Source organism: Cyprinus carpio, chromosome A3 (genome assembly GCF_018340385.1).
Source record: "Cyprinus carpio isolate SPL01 chromosome A3, ASM1834038v1, whole genome shotgun sequence".
Taxonomy (NCBI): Eukaryota; Metazoa; Chordata; class Actinopteri; order Cypriniformes; family Cyprinidae; genus Cyprinus; species Cyprinus carpio.
The window spans coordinates 6,287,724-6,306,765 of NC_056574.1; the positions used below are offsets into that span (position 1 = coordinate 6,287,724).

The following is a 19,042-nucleotide window of genomic DNA, read 5'->3' on the forward strand; positions in this document are numbered from 1 at the left end:
TAATATCGTTTATTGTAGAAATGATTTTGAGCCATTTCTAGTTTTTTACTTTCTTCTTCTGTATCTGTCTTGATTTGATCTGGTTCTGTTGCTGACCCTTCCATGTCACTTAATTGTTGAAAAGTGACTTTGAATTTGTGCCATTTTGTTGTAATATTTTTTTTTTATTATGAAATTAAATAGGAAAATGTGAATCCTCTACATACTAGGCAAATGTAACTTGTAGTAAATTATTTACTCTTAATGAAAAACTGAATAGTGATCTTGGAGTTTTGTAGTAAAGAGCAATTTAAAATCTATTGGCTTCCTTCAAACTGATGGTAAAGATCTCAGCGCTCCGCAGAAGCCAGTAATAATCCTTCAGTTAAAGCCTGAGACACTCCTCACGAACAGAGACTGGTTTCAGCAGCTGGAGGAGGATTAGGGCGTGTCTTTGTCAACAGGTCGATTGTGAAAGTGAACCTGTCACTGTAATGTTCTCCTTTCAATCTTTAATAACTCTCATATCAACCATTTTGTTAATATCAAATAATCATATAAATAATTTATTCAGAAACTCCTGTGAACACAGAAGTGCTCAGCTGAAGGTAAGTCAAGAACCAACCGAAAAACACATTTACCTGAACAAGTGTCTGTGTGACTTCAGATGCACTTTTTTTGTCTTGCGCGTGTAATCATACACTTACAGTTCGGTTGTTGAGTTCAGTCAAAATGCATGTAAAGAAGCTGTCATACACACGTTTCCTTTATACTTTTGCTTATTTTAACTAATTTTAAATGTTTAGTTTTTAAATACTTTAATTTTGTACATAAAAGTCAAAATGCAAAATTCATTATTATAAATTGTTTATTAATGTTTTATAAATGTTAATATTAATGATTTTCATTCATTGTTTTTTTATTTTATTTCAATGTTTGTGTGTGTGTGTGTATGTACATATAAGCTCATTCTTTCAAATCATATTTATTATTCAGAGTGACCCTGACTATCACTGTATTCATTTTCAAGGCATTTTACTGTATAGTTTTGGAAAACTAAAAGCAAAATCACTCAAAACTTGTTGCACTAGTACTTTGTCCCATAATCCAACTCTCATAAAAAGTGTTCCTTTATAGGTTAGCTCATTCTTTCAAATCATGTGTATTCAGAGTGACCCTGACTATCACTGTATTCATTTTCAAGGCATTTTACTGTATAGTTTTGGAGAAAACTAAAAGCAAAATCACCTGAAACATCAAACTCCATTGTTGCACTTGGATATTTCCGTATATTCAAACACTCATAAAAAGTGTTTCTTTATAGGTTAGCTCATTCTTTCAATTCATATGTATTCAGAGTGACCCAGATTATCACTTAAAAAAACTTTATTCTGGAAAATGGGATATGAGTGCAACAATACACTCTATAAAAACATTTTTGAAGTGAGTTTGCGTTTTCTCGAAACTGAAAAGTAAAATGACATGAAAATTAATACAGTAATAGTCAGGGTCACTGTGAACAGGAATCAATGAAAGAATGAGCAAACCTATAAAGGAAAGAATTTTATGAGTGTTTGAAAATGGAATGTGATGTAATAGTGCAAAGGTGCACATAGATACTTGGGGTGAATTTGCCATTAATTTAATCCCTGACAATTTTCGAGCGACAGCTGATAACTCATCTCTTTCCAAACTACTTGGCCTCATCGTTAAAAAAAAAAACAAAAACAAAAACTTCATCGTAATCCCTTTATTTATTCCTTCTTTTCTAGCTTGTACTTATTTGAACAATGTCTAAAACTTGGTATTACAAACACTTTCTGTGTCTGTTTGCCTCTTTAAGAAGAATCACTTTATGTATCCCCCAATTGTAAGTCGCTTTGGATAAAAGCGTCTGCAAAATGACTAAATGTAAATGTAAATGTTAAATAATAATAATAATAATAAAGTAATAGTCAGCGTGTCACGATCGTCAGCTGGAGTGCCCTTGAACTCCAGTAGAGGGCACTCCACTCAGGCATTTTGTGTCCATTCCCATTTCCAACTCCATTTCCCAAAATCCTGTGCTTAGGGCTAATCACAACCAGGTGTTCCCCGTTACCACTCCCCTATATAAACTGTGTTTGGACTCTCAATAATTGCGAAGTCTTGTTTAGTTCTGTCTGGCATTTCCGAGTGGTTTCCCTGTGTTTGAGCTTGGATTGTTTATACCGATTGTGATTCTCTGCTGCATGCCCCGACCTCTGCTTGTTTCTGTTTCTGATTTTGGATATCCCCTGACGTACCTGACGCTGTTTTCTGATCTCTGCCTGTTTGACCATTCTTGATAATAAACTACTGCATATGGATCCGAACGTTTCTGACTCCATGTTACAGAAGACTTCGCCAAACCAGGATCCAGCAGCCTTTGGGAGTACAGTAGGTGGCCATGCAAAGCGTTGGTTCTACCGCCGCTCGTACCGCCGCCGCGGCGTCTGCAAAGTGCATTTGCAGCTTTTGACCGCTGAGTGGCGCTCTAATCACAAGTTTTCAAACAAGCGCATCAAAGCACATTTTCGCAATTAGACGTCAGCTTTGCCTCACCGAAGTGTTATATTTGACTGCAGTCGGGGAAAATGAAAGAAAAAATATTTAATATTCACAGATGAAAGTTTAGTCCCTATGAAGATATGTGCGTTTCTTAGAACGAATTCAAGCAGGATAAATATCAAGCTTATGAGCCTGTGCTTATATTTTCTCTACACCATATTTTAGATTAGACACATTTAAATAGTGTGCAGTATTATTTATATAATATGAATTATGTGTTATATTATAAAAAGAAAATGTGGTTTACTTTGCATCGGAGCATTAAAAGTGGTAGCCTATTGTGAGATAGGCTTGCGTGTTTTATAATTTTTTTTTCTTTATTTTAGTAAAACGTGAGGCACTGTATAATTTCGCTTCCATTATTTAGGCCTAATTAAAACAAGAAACGAATAAATTAAACCTGCACGATTTAACTAAATCATTGAAACTCTAAAGAATGGATGGATTAATAAAACGTCCTCACTTATCAACAAAGTGCACACGATGTAAAAAAAAAAATAAATAAAAAGAGCTTCATTAATTGACAACTTCAGTGATTTTAAATGGAGTCTTCTTTGCTTGCTTTGATATAATTTAAGTAAAGTAAAAATAAATAAATAAATTGCAGCCGCATTAAATGCAGGTTTGTATAATATTCCGTAAAATATCAGTGCAAGATTTGCTCTGCATGATGCTGAGTGCACGTGAAGCATTTATTCTTATTTGTCTGCATATTTTATCTTCATTACAAATCTTGTTTGGTTTTATTTTGGATAATTGCATGTAAAAAAGTTATTTACTTTGTAATGCATATGCAAAATGTGAATTATTATTCATATTCAAGTGTTTGTGCAAAAAATATTGACGCGCATGCATGACAGGGATGCGCCCTCTCGATCACGTGATTTATTTATTTTTTCTAATAACGAAATAACTGAAAATTGTGGCGTCTCACATACATGAGAAATATATCTACAGAAAGCTTGAAATGACTTTTAAACGAATCAATTCAAAATGAAAGCATTATGTAGCTAATCTGTGAAGGTTGTATTTCTCTTTAAAGGCGCGTTCATGTGGAGAGAGTCAGCACTGTGAATTTCATCTTGCAGCCGACAAGAAAACATTTGTTTATTAATAAATAATTAAAATGTCTCCTTTTTCATAATTATTAGGCTACTTCTGCCTGTGCTTTGTGACAAACTTAATGCATGTTCTTAAGCGCGGAATATATTAAGGCTGGATTACTTGTAAATTTATTATAAACCTGCGATTACTAATAATAATGAACGACTATAACTAGAAAAATCTTACGTGGGAAGCAGACCTATTAAATACCGTCTAGACATCTCTGTTAAAGTTTTCAATGCATTTTATACGCGTTTGCATAAATTCTTCTTTCAGAACGGTCTGTAATGGAGAGATGCCTTAACACTGATTTTTCCTCTGAAACACAAAAACGAAAGTTGAAATAAAATAATTTATGTTCTGAGAATGATTGGGCTCAACCCTCCCCGCGCGTTTGAGACACGCTGCCGAACAGAGTATGAGCGGAGCAGAGTGATTCTGACTGGGGCTAGGAGCTGATTTTTTAAAAGTCGGAGCGTCGTGGTTTTCACTCGCTCCAGCACCGCTCCATCACGAATACAATTCATGCCAACAGCCCGTAATATAACTGCATGTTTAGCAATAATTCACATGATAAACATATTTAGCTATAGCTTGATACACATAATCTCTCCGATCAGAAGATTATAATGACGGCAATAGTCGAGCGGTATGTTACAGGCAAGTTCTCAAGGAGTTTATCTTCGTTTTACTGATTGTTTTCGAGTTAAAGCATGATTTAAACAGACACAGCACATTCACACGTAATCGCTGTCGCAATAATGCATTCAAACAAATGTAATCTTACAGTACTTCATCTGTATCTGATTTTGAATGAGCAGAAATCTGTAAGAAATGCATCGATCTGTAGATAAAATAACTGAAAATGTACTGTTATTTTCAATACAAACAAAATTTGCACAGCAGAAAGCGAAAATTATACCTTTTCATGCTGACAATTTTATTAGTTTGGCGTTTGGTAGGACAAAAAGTTTGCACACAATAGCGTAATCCCCTTTGAAACTCTCCTGTAATTTAATTTATTTTTATTTTATTTTTATAAGCTATTATGAACATAACATTTCAACTTTAGCCACGGAGTGAAGGCGGTGCAATGTTTCTGGTATCAATGAACGCGGAGCGGAGTGATTATTAAATGCTAGGAGCCGGAGGGAAATTGTTGCTGCTCCACTCCGCTCACATAGGCCTACTGTACTGCCGAGTGAGAGAGATGTTTCGCCCTATATGAACAAGACCGTCCGGTGTAGACACCGTTAGACCGTGTCTGCTATATTTACAAATAATTGATATAAGAAATAAAAATAAATACATAACCTAAACCAGCGGCCTAACGAGATGAAAATATAGACTAGAAAATTGATTAAGGCCTACACTTGGTCTGTCCTCCGTCCATGACTCACTGCGGAGTTGCCAGTTTTAAACCGAGTGGATGGTTAGATGCATGATGGGCTAGTATTAAAAAAGAATTTATTGTTATATTAAAACTTGTTTTGAACAATTTCTTTGTCATTTTGAATATTGATTTTAAGTAGGGAGGCAAAAAAAAAAAATTCAAACATTTCAAACTTCAAACATTTAAAGTGGATCAAACCTTTCTTTAAAGTTGTCCTAAAACCTGTTCTGCAAGTTTCAAACCCTCATAAGACTGTCCATATGAAAGAGCAAGAAATTCAAACCTTATCTCGACCCCCACAAGCTATACAGAACTACCCCCCAACCCCCTCCAGCTGAACTGATCTCGGTCTGTTTTTTGGCTGAGGAGCGGTGTGTTGTCATGTTACTGGGTTGAAACATGCCTGCACTCACAGCAGCCCTGGCTCAGTGAACGACTGCTGTTTCCAATGAATATGTGCGCGTGAGGCACCAGCGCGATCAAAGTCACAATTCACAATTATTGGTCACATAGTAAAGGCATAATTCAAAAATGCAAAGTGTTAGCAGTTTGAAAAATCAAGAATGATAACAGAGTTTATAAGAATTATTTGTAAATGCTGGACCGTTCTCATTTCGCTCTGCAAATGGAACCTGAAGATTATTATTATTATTATTTTTTTAACCAAGAATGAACCGAAATGAAAACATTTTAATCCGTGTGTATATTTATATATATATATATATATATATATATATATATATATATATGTATATATGACTGTTTAAAAACAATAGCATGCATAAGAGCCTTTGTGTAAAGGTCTTTCTGGAGTCGATTAACGCGTATACGCGTTTTGGGGTATTTTCTCCTGATAACCCCGAAAAGAACTTAAATTACACTTTCAGTTTTGATCGTACAGATAAGTGCAATACATCAATCGAATCTGTAAAGGGTCTACTTTTTTTTGTATACAGACATAATAACAACAAACTTTGTGCACTTATAAAATAAAGATAACAAACAAGGAGTGCTGTCTGCAGCCTTTGTCTGCGCTGATCTTCAGATACAAATGCGTCATTAAAATTAACTGTAACTCAGTGAATACTCAAACGAAGAGACATGAGAGAGATATCTATAGAAAGCCTGACATGTCTACTTTTAAACTAAACAAGTGCTGCTGAAAACAAATATTCTGTGATAAAGTAATCCATATGAAAACAACGCGATGTCCGTTTTTCACGTCTCCCTTCATTATCTTCTAATGCGACCACGCCCCCGCGCTGAGCGCGCTTTTGAGATTCAAATGTTTCACTGAAGCGCGCGGCTTTTGAATATGCCCACACAACAGAAGACAACGCAGCGAGACTGTTCTTCAAGTTTTTTTTATTTTACTGTTTGCTGCGCGATGAGAGGAATAAGACATAATTCACCCCAAAAAGATGTGATGTGGTTGAGGATTTGAGATTTGGATTTCCTCAGAAAAAAGAATGAAGCACTTTATTCAGCAGAGATCATAAACATGAGTAAGTCTCTTTTTATTGATTATATACTTGTACTAGTTTTCACATAACGTGTAAACATTTTACTAGTTAGACTTTTTCCAAAGACTTTTTCCAAACTATAATTCCTGACTAAATGTATAATCAAGTGAAATATTATGAAGTTTCAATAACAATATACACTACTATACCATTCAAAAGCTTGATGTAAATAATATAAATGTACCAATAAATGTAACTGTAACAAATGTAACTATCATTGCTGTTCTTTCAATTTATCCCCCCTAAAAAACCTAAAAAAAAATATTCTCAGCTCTTTTCAACATTAATAATAATAATAATAATGATAATAATAACAATAAATGTTTTTTTTGTAGAAAATAAGATTGTTAAAAGGATTTCTGAAGGATTGTGTGACTGGAGTAATGATGCAAAAAATTCAGTTTGAAAGTCAGCTTTGATTTTTCCTAATAAACTGTTTAACTGCACTCACAAGTGAATATTAAATTATGTTGTTGGATAATTAAATATATTCTAAATAAACTACAAACATAAAATTAAATAGATTTATTTTGTCCTCACATTCTTTCTTGTAACTCATCCCTCTCAGTGACACAGCTGACTGAATGGCTCATTATGCAGCTCATTATGCAGGCCTTTGTCTTCTCAGGTGTGAATTCATGATAGTTGACGCCTACTCGCATATGACTTTTACCAACAAAAAGTGTCTTAGAAAATTTAAATCAATATATTGTTTTCTGTAAGTGAGTAAACAAGATGATTTTCACATCATTTAGAAAAAAAAAAATTCTAGGCTACAAGCTCCAGTTCTCAAAATATCTGGGAACCAATTTTCTATATGTGTTTTATTGCCTTTTTCAAGTGATTTAACATTTTTAGTTTTTCACTAACCACGCATAACATTTTTTTTCTCAAAAACACAATCATGTACATACATGCTGCTCACATATTATTATTATAGCCTAGTTTGTGCTGATTACAGTGAGATTAGACTTTAGCCATTTAGATATTTATAAGAAACTGAAAAAAGCACAAATGTCAGGGCATGACAAAACTTCTCCAGGCCCCAAAAATACCCTTAGACTCCAGAGGGTTAAATTTTTTTTGATGAGTAGACTGTAGCCTAAGACTATCCTATTTTTTAATGGCTTTTAAGGATGTTATAATGTATATTATAATGTTATTGTTGTTTTCAGGGGCGTTGCACAAGATCCCGGGCCCAAAGCATAGACAGTCCTGATGGGCCCCCAATGATCTTTTTCAGAGGAGGGCTGTCTGAGTCACTCAGTTTGATCATGCCATTGCATGAACCCAACTAGACACTGGAAGTCTATAAAGATCTGGCACTTCAATTAAGTGGCTCTACATTTACTGTGGGTGTTGTGGATGAGGAACATAGCAGTCATGCAGTATCTTCCATTCCAGAAACCAAAAGATGGCCGCCAGCCCAGCGCCACTGCAGAAGATGGCCGCCACAGTGGATCTTCGTGAGCAAGGTCAAGTCAGAGTTGATCTTCGTGAGCAAGGTCAAGTCAGAGTTGATCTTCGTGAGCAAGGTCAAGTCAGAGTTGATCTTCGTGAGCAAGGTCAAGTCAGAGTTGATCTTCGTGAGCAAGGTCAAGTCAGAGTTGATCTTCGTGAGCAAGGTCAAGTCAGAGTTGATCTTCCAGAGCCTCGTCACATCTCAGCTGAACTTCCAGGGCCTCGTCTCATCCTGTCTGTTACACCCAGCAATGTTCTCTCAGCCTGTTGTGTTTCTGTCAAGGAGACCATTACCGCTGTGGAACCTCCAGAGGTGGCGGCAACTGCTGCAGAACCTTCGAAGGTGTCAGTAGTATCCCTCCACCAACTCACCGCCTGTCCTGTCACGGCCACGGAGGCCATCCATGAACTCTCGTCCTGCCCTGTCACGGCTAAGGAGACCGTCTATGAACTCACTGCCTGCCCTGTCAGGGTGCCCATGAACTCCAGTAGAGGGCACTCCACTCAGCACTCTGGCATTTTGTGCCCATTTCCCACTCCATTTCCCAGAATCCCATGCTTAGGGGCTAATCACCACCAGGTGTTCCCTATTACCACTTCCCTATATATACTTTGTTTGGACTCTCAATAATTGCGAAGTCTTGTTTAGTTCTGTCTGGCATTTCCGAGCATTTTCCCTGTGCTTTGTTCCTTCCGTGTTTGATCTTGGATTGTTTATACCGATTGTGATTCTCTGCTGCCTGCCCCGACCTCTGCTTGTTTCTGTTTCTGATTTTGGATATCCCCTGACGTACCTGACGCTGTTTTCTGATCTCTGCCTGTTTGACCATTCTCGATAATAAACTACTGCATATGGATCCGAACGTCTCTGACTCCATGTTACACAGGGTGACTGTAAACAGGAATTAATCAAAAGAACGAGCAAACCTGTAAATGAAAGATTTTTATGAGGGTTCGAAAATGGGAAATGAAAGTGTTTATTCAATTAGATGCTTGGTGAATTTGCCTTTAATTTTTTCCAAAATTATACAGTAAAAATATTTGAAAATTAATACAGTAATAGTGAGGGTCAAGTCATCTTTATTTATATAGCGCTTTAAACAAAAAAGATTGCATCAAAGCAACTGAACAACATTAATTAGGAAAACAGTGTGTCAATAATACAAAATGACAGTTAAAGGCAGTTCATCATTGAATTCAGTGATGTCATCATGCAGCTCAGTTCAGTTTAAATGGTATCTGTGCAATAATTTGCAATCAAGTCAACGATATCGCTGTAAATGAAGTGTCCCCAACTAAGCAAGCCAGAGGCAACTGCGGCAAGGAACCAAAACTCCATCGGTGACAGAATGGAGAAAAAAACCTTGGGAGAAACCAGGCTCAGTTGGGGGGCCAGTTCTCCTCTGACCAGACGAAACCAGGGTGACTGTGAACAGTAATCAACTGACAGAACGAGCAAACCTATAAAGAAAGACTTTGAGTGTTTGAAAATGGGACATGGTGTAAAAAGGGTGAATTCGCCAGTAATTTTCGACAAAACCATACAGTAAAAAGACTTGAAAAAAGAATGAGCAAACCTATAAATGAAAGTTGCATTTTGTTGTTTTGGGTGAATTTGCTTTTAGTTTTCCCCAAATCTATACAGTAAAATGCCTTGAAAACTAATACAGTGATAGTCAGGCTCACTCTGAATACATATCCATTGAAAGAATGAGCTAACCTATAAAGGAACACTTTTTATGAGTGTTGGAATATGGGCTAGTGCAATTGCTAGGATGCATTTTGTTGTTTTGGGTGATTTTGCTTTTAGTTTTCTCCAAAACTATACAGTAAAATGCCTTGAAAATTAATACAGTGATAGTCAGGTTCACTCCGAATACATGTCCATTAACATAATGTGCCAAGCTATAAAGGAACACTTTTTATGAGTGTTGGAATATGGGGGACAGTGCTATTGCTAATATGCATTTTGTTAATTGGGGTGAATTTGCTTTTAGTTTTCTCCAAAACTATACAGTAAAATGCCTTGAAAATGAATACAGTAATAGACAGGGTGACTCTGAATACATATGATCTGAAAGAATGAGCTAATCTATAAAGAAACACTTTTTTTTGAGTGTTGGAAAATGGGACACAATGTAATTGCTAGGATGCATTTTGTTGTTTTGGGTGAATTTGCTTTTAGTTTTCTCCAAAACTATACATTAAAATGCCTTGAAAATTAATCCAGTGATAGTCAGGGTCACTCTGAATACATATCCATTGAAAGAATGAGATAACCTATAAAGGAACACTTTTTATGAGTGTTGAAAAATGGGACAGTGCAATTGCAAGGATGCATTTTGTTGTTTTGGGTGAATTTGCTTTTAGTTTTCTCCAAAACTATACAGTAAAATGCCTTGAAAACTAATATAGTGATAATCAGGCTCACTGAATACATATCCATTGAAAGAATGAGCTAACCTACAAAGGAACATTTTTAATGAGTGTTTAAATATACGGAAATAAACCAAGTGCAACAAAGGAGTTTGATGTTTTGTGAATTTGTTTTTAGTTTTCTCCAAAACTCTACAGTAAAATGCCTTGAAAATTAATACAGTTATAGTCAGGGACACTCTGAATACATATGATTTGAAAGAATGAGCTAACCTATAAAGAAACACTTTTTATGAGTGTTGGAATATGGGACAGTGCAATTGCTAGGATGCATTTTGTTTTGGGTGAATTTGCTTTTAGTTTTCTCCAAAACTATACAGTAAAATCCTTGAAAATTAATTCAGTGATAGTCAGGGTCACTCTGAATACATATGATTTAAAAGAATGAGCTAAAATATATAGGAACATTTTTTTATGAGTGTTTAAATATATGGAAATAAACCAAGTGCAACAAAGGAGTTTCATGTTTTGTGAATTTGCTTTTAGTTTTCTTCAAAACTGTAAAGTAAAATGCCTTGAGAATGAATACAGTGATAGTCAGGCTCACTCTGAATACATATCCATTGAAAGAATGAGCTAACCTGTAAAGGAACCCTTTTTATGAGTGTTGGAATATGGGACATTGCAAATGCTAGGATGCATTTTGTTATTTGGGGTGTTTTTGCTTTTAGTTTTCTCCAAAACTATACAGTAAAATGCCTTGAAAATTAATACAGTGATAGTCAGCGTCACTCTGAATACATTTGATTTGAAAGAATGAGCTAACCAAAAACATACACTTTTTTTATGAGTGTTGGAATATGGGACACAGTGCAATTGCTAGGATGCATTTTGTTGTTTTGGGTGATTTTGCTTTTAGTTTTCTCCAAAACTATACAGTAAAATCCTTGAAAATTAATACAGTGATAGTCAGGCTCAGTGTGAATACATATCCATTGAAAGATTGAGCTAACCTATAAAGGAACACTTTTGATGAGTGTTGGAAAATGTGACACAGTGCAAATGCAAGGATGCATTTTGTTGTTTTGGTTGATTTTGCTTTTAGTTTTCTCCAAAACTATATAGTAAAATGCCTTGACAATTAATTCAGTGATAGTCAGGCTCAGTGTGAATACATATCCATTGAAAGATTGAGCTAACCTATAAAGGAACACTTTTTATGAGTGTTGGAAAATGGGACAAAGTACAAGTGCAACAAAGGAGAGTATGCTTTGGGAGATTTTGCTTTTAGTTTTCTCCAAAACTATACAGTAAATGCCTTGAAAATTAATACAGTGATAGTCAGGCTTACTCTGAATACATATCTATTGAAAAAATGAGCTAACCTATAAAGGAACATTTTTATGAGTGTTTAAATACACAGAAATAAACCAAGTGCAACAAAGGAGTTTGATGTTTTGTGATTTTGCTTTTAGTTTTCTCCAAAACTGTACAGTAAAATGCCTTGAAAATTAATACAGTGATAGTCAGGCTCACTCTGAATACATATCAACCGACAGAATGAGCTAACCTATAAAGCAACACTTTTTATGAGTGTTGGAACATGGGACAGTGCAATTGCTAGGATGCATTTTGTTGTTTTGGGTGAATTTGCTTTTAGTTTTCTCCAAAACTATATAGTAAAATGCCTTGACAATTAATTCAGTGATAGTCAGGCTCAGTCTGAATACATATCCTTTGAAAGATTGAGCTAACCTATAAAGGAACACTTTTTATGAGTGTTGGAAAATGGGACAAAGTACAAGTGCAACAAAGGAGGTTTGATGCTTTGGGAGATTTTGCTTTTAGTTTTCTCCAAAACTGTACAGTAAATGCCTTGAAAATGAATACAGTGATAGTCAGGCTCACTCTGAATACATATCAATTGATAGAATGAGCTAACCTATAAAGGAACACTTTTTATGATTGTTGGAAAATGGGACACAGTGCAATTGCAAAGGTGCATTTTGTTGTTTTGGGTGATTTTGCTTTTAGTTTTCTCCAAAACTATACAATAAAATGCCTTGAATATGATAACAGTGATAGTCAGTGTCACTCCGAATACATATGATTTGAAAGAATGAGCTAACCTAAAAACTTACACTTTTTATGATTGTTGGAATATGCGACAGTGTAATTGCAAGGATGCATTTTGTTCTTTTGGGTGATTTCGTTTTTTAATTTTCTCCAAAACTATAGAGTAAAATGCCTTGAAAATTAATACAGTGATAGTCAGGCTCACTATGAATACATATCCGCTGAAAGAATGAGCTAACCTATAAAGGAACATTTTTAATGAGTGTTTAAATTTAAGGAAATAAACCAAGTGCAACAAAGGAGCTTGATGTTTTGTGAATGTGCTTTTAGTTTTCTCCAAAACTATACAGTAAAATGCCTTGAAAATTAATACAGTCATAGTTAGGCTCACTCTGAATACATATCCATTGATAGAATGAGCTAACCTATAAAGGAACACTTTTTATGAGTGTTGGAAAATGGGACACAGTGCAATTGCTAGGGTACATTTTGTTGTTTTGGGTGAATTTGCTTTTTTTTCTCTCCAAAACTATACAGTAAAATGGCTTGAAAATTAATACAGTGATAGTCAGGCTCACTCTGAATACATATCCATTGAAAGAATGAGCTAACCTCTAAAGGAACACTTTTCTGAGAGTTGGAAAATGGGACACAGTGCAATTGCTAGGATGCATTTTGTTGTTTTGGGAGATTGTGCTTTTAGTTTTCTCCAAAACTATATAGTAAAATGCCTTGACAATTAATTCAGTGATAGTCAGGCTCAGTCTGAATACATATCCTTTGAAAGATTGAGCTAACCTATAAAGGAACACTTTTTATGAGTGTTGGAAAATGGGACAAAGTACAAGTGCAACAAAGGAGTTTGATGCTTTGGGAGATTTTGCTTTTAGTTTTCTCCAAAACTATACAGTAAATGCCTTGAAAATGAATACAGTGATAGTCAGGCTCACTCTGAATACATATCCATTGATAGAATGAGCTAACCTATAAAGGAACACTTTTTATGATTGTTGGAAAATGGGACACAGTGCAATTGCTAGGGTGCATTTTGTTGTTTTGGGTGAATTTGCTTTTAGTTTTCTCCAAAACTATACAATAAAATGCCTTGAAAATGATAACAGTGATAGTCAGTGTCACTCCGAATACATATGATTTGAAAGAATGAGCTAACCTAAAAACGTACACTTTTTATGATTGTTGGAATATGCGACACAGTGTAATTGCAAGGATGCATTTTGTTCTTTTGGGTGATTTCGTTTTTAATTTTCTCCAAAACTATAGAGTAAAATGCCTTGAAAATTAATACAGTGATAGTCAGGCTCACTCTGAATACATATCTGCTGAAAGAATGAGCTAACCTATAAAGGAACATTTTTAATGAGTGTTTAAATTTAAGGAAATAAACCAAGTGCAACAAAGGAGTTTGATGTTTTGTGATTGTGCTTTTAGTTTTCTCCAAAACTATACAGTAAAATGACTTGAAAATTAATACAGTGATAGTTAGGCTCACTCTGAATACATATCCATTGATAGAATGAGCTAACCTATAAAGGAACACTTTTTATGAGTGTTGGAAAATGGGACACAGTGCAATTGCTAGGGTACATTTTGTTGTTTTGGGTGAATTTGCTTTTTTTTTCTCTCCAAAACTATACAGTAAAATGGCTTGAAAATTAATACAGTGATAGTCAGGCTCACTCTGAATACATATCCATTGAAAGAATGAGCTAACCTCTCAAGGAACACTTTTCTGAGAGTTGGAAAATGGGACACAGTGCAATTGCTAGGATGCATTTTGTTGTTTTGGGAGATTGTGCTTTTAGTTTTCTCCAAAACTATGCAGTAAAATGCCTTGAAAATTAATACAGTGATAGTCAGGCTCAATCTGAATGAATATCCATTGACAGAATGAGCTAACCTATAAAGGAACACTTTTTATGAGTGTTGGAAAATGGGACAAAGTACAAGTGCAACAATGGAGTTTGATGCTTTGGGTGATTTTGCTTTTAGTTTTCTCCAACACTATACAGTACATGCCTTGAAATTAATAGTGATAGTCAGGCTCACTCTCAATACACATAGTGTTTAACTGGTTAGGTTGGTCTCTAAGTGATACTAAACCATACAAATACAAAAGGATAAATGAAAAATAATACTACATGCAGATACACATTGTGCATTTGTGTCTTTCTCTGGACTAATTTAACCAGTTGATTGTAGATGTGTATGTAAGTGCAAGTTTTCAGAGTGAACACACGCATGTTAACACACACGTTGACTGTTTATTATAATGTTTTATTTTCCTTTGTGTCCTTTAGAGATGAAGTTCATTTGTTTGACTTTGCTGATTATTGGTGGAATTACAGATTCAATATCAGGTAATTATTCACACCCATGAAAAGAGCTGAAGTGTGTGTTCATGTTCATTCATTTTCCAGCTGAACTATATTTATAATTATAGGTTAGTTTATAGTTCAGGTGACCAGGTCAATGTACATCATGCCATTTATTACATGGCTACTTGGTTAGAATAAAGTTTACAAAGAGCCATTTATTAAAGTTAATAAAACAGGAAAAATTCACAAAAGCAGTGTTTTCAAGCAGAGTTGATGTGTGGAGAAGGACAGTCACTGTTTTACATGTGAACGCTGTAGCCCTTGAAGGATGACAGTTCAACTGACAGGAGGTTCACATTTAATTAGACCTGCTCTCTTTCTCTTGTAACAGAGCGGTATGAAGTCGTGGGATCTGCAGATACTGTTCTTGCTGTCGCTGGTGAAGATGTGATTCTGCCCTGTTCAGTCAAACCCAACATCAGTGTTGTGGACATGAGAGTGGAGTGGTTAAGATCTGATCTGACAGACACACAAGTGCATCTTTATGATGATCATGAAGACAAAAATACAGATCAGAGTCAGTCCTACAGAGGGAGAACAAAACTGAATCATCAAGAACTACAGAGAGGAGATGCATCACTCTCCGAGTCTCTGATGAAGGACGTTATAAGTGTTTTATTCAGTCCAAATCCTGGTATGATGATGCAACTGTTGATGTCAGAGTTGAAGGTGAGTAAACCAGTGAAAACTACAGGCTAAAGTACACTACACGACTTCTAAAATCTAAAAAACAGATTTTAAAACCATACATTTACTGACTTTGTAAATAATCACAAAGTAAAACTGGCCATCACACACTAAACGTCTGAGGATCACACACTACCAGATTTTCAAGTTGCTCTGATAACAAACTCATGCAGAAACATGTGCAGTGTTGCTAGGAGACGTGTGACAAATGAAAACAGTATGTGTTCTAAAATCGGCTCAAAATATCAAACATGTTTGGATGGAATCAAAGTCTGACTTTAAAAAAATCATCCATCTGTGTCCATCATACACTACATGATTTTCTAGGAAATCTGTCAACTCAGATCTGCAGACTGGCTCTGACTTTCATCAACTAGAGTCAACTTCTCCAGACTGTAAATTGGGGGAAAATCGGGGCAAAAGTGGTGTAGTGTATTCCAGCCTTAACATACTCTAACTTAAAAAAGCCAGAAAAACAATAGAATATTCTTCTTGTTGGTCTGTAGCTGTAGGACGTCCTCCAGTGATCACTGTAGATGGGTTTGATCATTCAAGAGGGCTTCATCTACAGTGTGAATCTGAAGGCTGGAACCCTGAACCTGATCTTGAATGGCTGGACAGTGAAGGAGTCAGTTTGAGTTCAGAAACTACAGAGACACACAGAAACACAGACGGATTCAGTGTGAAACACACCACTACTGTACATCACAGTGACGACAAGATTCACTGCAGAGTCAAACTGAGACATCACATGCGCGAGGCACTGATTATCAGCTCAAGTAAGTACTGACTTTTGTTACTGTAATTTTGTCATCATCTTGTGGTATTTTTGATGTACAGTAGTAAAAAGATTTAATGATTATCAGCTCAGTCCATTACATTATGTAAAGCTAAAACATTTTACTGTCTATGTACCACTCAGAACTGAACATTATACTGTATATGTTTTAATAATTTCGTTGAGTATGTTTATTTTACACAATGTGCATAGTTTATGGTTTTGTTTTGCAGGTAATATGTTTAGTTCTTGGAAGACATCAGTCATCATGATTTCAGTTGCTGTTGTGCTCAGTGTGATTGCTGGAATACTGATAGCTGTGTTTGCTCATAAAAACAGAGGTAAAATGCTTGTTTTCTTATTTCATATATTTTATGTAAATAAGGCAGTATGGAGATCATTTTTAAGGCAAGGCAAGTTTATTTATATAATACATTTCATACACAATGGTAATTCAAAGTGCTTTACATTAAAATGATTAAAATAATCATACAAATAATCACAACAATAAAAGCAAAGTACTAAAATGTTAAAATTATTTAAAAATTGATTAAAATTGATTAAAAACATTGAGAAGTAAAAAAGAGGATTGTAAGGGCGGTTTCTCTGCAGTGGTTCAGACTGTAGAATTGCAGAATGACTAAAGAAACGTTAACAGCACAATGGTATAAAATTGTCTATTTTCTTGTCTATTACCCCCCCCCCCACTGCCACTTATACCAACCACAGAAATAAGAGCAGTTAGAACAGCTAAATATGTGGGAGAGCACTGATATTATGTGACTATATTGTATTGCAATAGTTAGCACTTTAATGTTAATGTTGAATTGAGACTAGTTAGCAATAAGCACATAATTAGAGTTTAGATCTGGCGCCGAGACAGGATGGCTGCCTCCGTGACGTACTCTGCAGTTGTTTTTGTGTTTTTGTTAGTTTGTCCTGTCTTTAGTTATATTCCTGCAATCAGTTTCATCAGGGACGAATTACTGGACATTCGGCACCACACATCTGCCGATATATTACCAGTTTTCGACTATTCTGATGTTTTGCCGGACATTCTCGTCGGCAGAGCAGCTGCGCTGATCACACGCTTCAGGACGCGAAGACGGGGAAAAAGAGCTGGCATGCTGGTGAGACTCAGAAAACGCAGATTTCGAATGCCGTTGCCTAGTATCCATCTGGCAAATCTCTGCTCTCTACCCAACAAAACGGACGAACTCCTTCTGCTCTCCCGGACAAATAAGGATTTCTCACACTCTGCTGCTCTGTGTTTCACAGAAACTTGGCTAAACGACGCCATTCCAGACCGCGTGCTCCATCTGCCGGACTTTAGGCTGTTCAGAGCGGACCGCGACGCAGAATCAACAGGGAAATCGTGCGACGACGGGACATGCTTTTACATCAACGGAAGGTGGAGTACAGATGTAACAGTGTTAAAGAAGATGTGCTGTTCAGATCTAGAAACACTCTTCATTAACTGCAAGCCGTTCTATTCACCATGGGAGTTTGATTCGTTCATTCTGGTGAGTGTTTACATCCCTCCGCAAGTGCACGTGAGCCTGAGACAGAACAACAACACCCAGACTGTGTTTTAATCATTCTTGGGGACTTTAATAAAGCAAATCTCTCCCGTGAACTGCCAAAATACAGGCAGCACATCATATGTCCCACCAGAGACAGTAATATTTTGGATCACTGTTACACCACAATAAAGGATGCATATCACTCGTTCCACGAGCAGCTTTGGGGCGCTCTGATCACTGTTTGGTTCATCTTATACCGATCTACAGACAGAAACTAAAATCAGCTAAACCTGTATTAAGGACTGTAAAAAGATGAACTAATGAAACCGAGCAGGATTTACAATCTTGTTTTGACCTCACTGATTGGAGTGTTTTTGAAACTGCTGCCACCGATCTGGACGAGCTCACAGAGACATCATATATCAGTTTCTGTGAGGATATGTGTATTCCTACCAGGACTCATCTAACTTACAACAATGACAAACCGTGGTTCACTGCAAAACTCAGACAGTTCCGTCAGGCCAAAGAAGATGCTTACAGGAAGGGGGACAATGTCTTGTATAAACAGGCTAAATACACACTGGAAAAGGAGATCAGAGTGGCAAAGAGGAATTATTCTGAAAAAATAAGGACTCAGTCCACTTCCAACGACTCAGCATCAGTGTGGAAAAGTCTGAAGGAGATCACCAACTACAAGACACCCTCCCCCAGCACTGTGGAAAATCAACAACTGGCAGACGATCTGAACGAGTTTTACTGCAGGTTTGAAAGAACACCCATCACCTGCCCCGAACGCCTCTCCACACAACCGTTCAGACCATTCACTCCTCTTGCAACCTGCCCTGAACACCTCTCCAAACAACCGCTCACACCATTCACACCTCTTGCAACCCACCCTGAACACCTCTTCAAACAACCGCTCACACCATTCAAACCTCTTGCAACCCGCCCTGAACACCTCTTCAAATAACCGCTCACACCATTCACAACTCTTGCAACCCGTCCTGAACACCTCTCCAAACAACCGCTCACACCATTCACACCTCCTGCTACCCCCCTCTCCCCCACACCTGCAATTCAGATCAGCGAGGATGAGGTGCGCCAGGTCTTCTGGAAGCAGAAAAGGAAAAAAAGCACCAGGCCCAGATTGTGTTACA

General features: G+C 36.5%; 1 pseudogene; it reads left to right on the top strand.

Annotated features, from left to right (window-relative positions):
- Positions 1-346: 346 nt before the first annotated feature.
- LOC122135617 lies at positions 347-17,652 on the top strand (annotated as a pseudogene).
- The last annotated feature ends 1,390 nt before the right edge of the window (positions 17,653-19,042 follow it).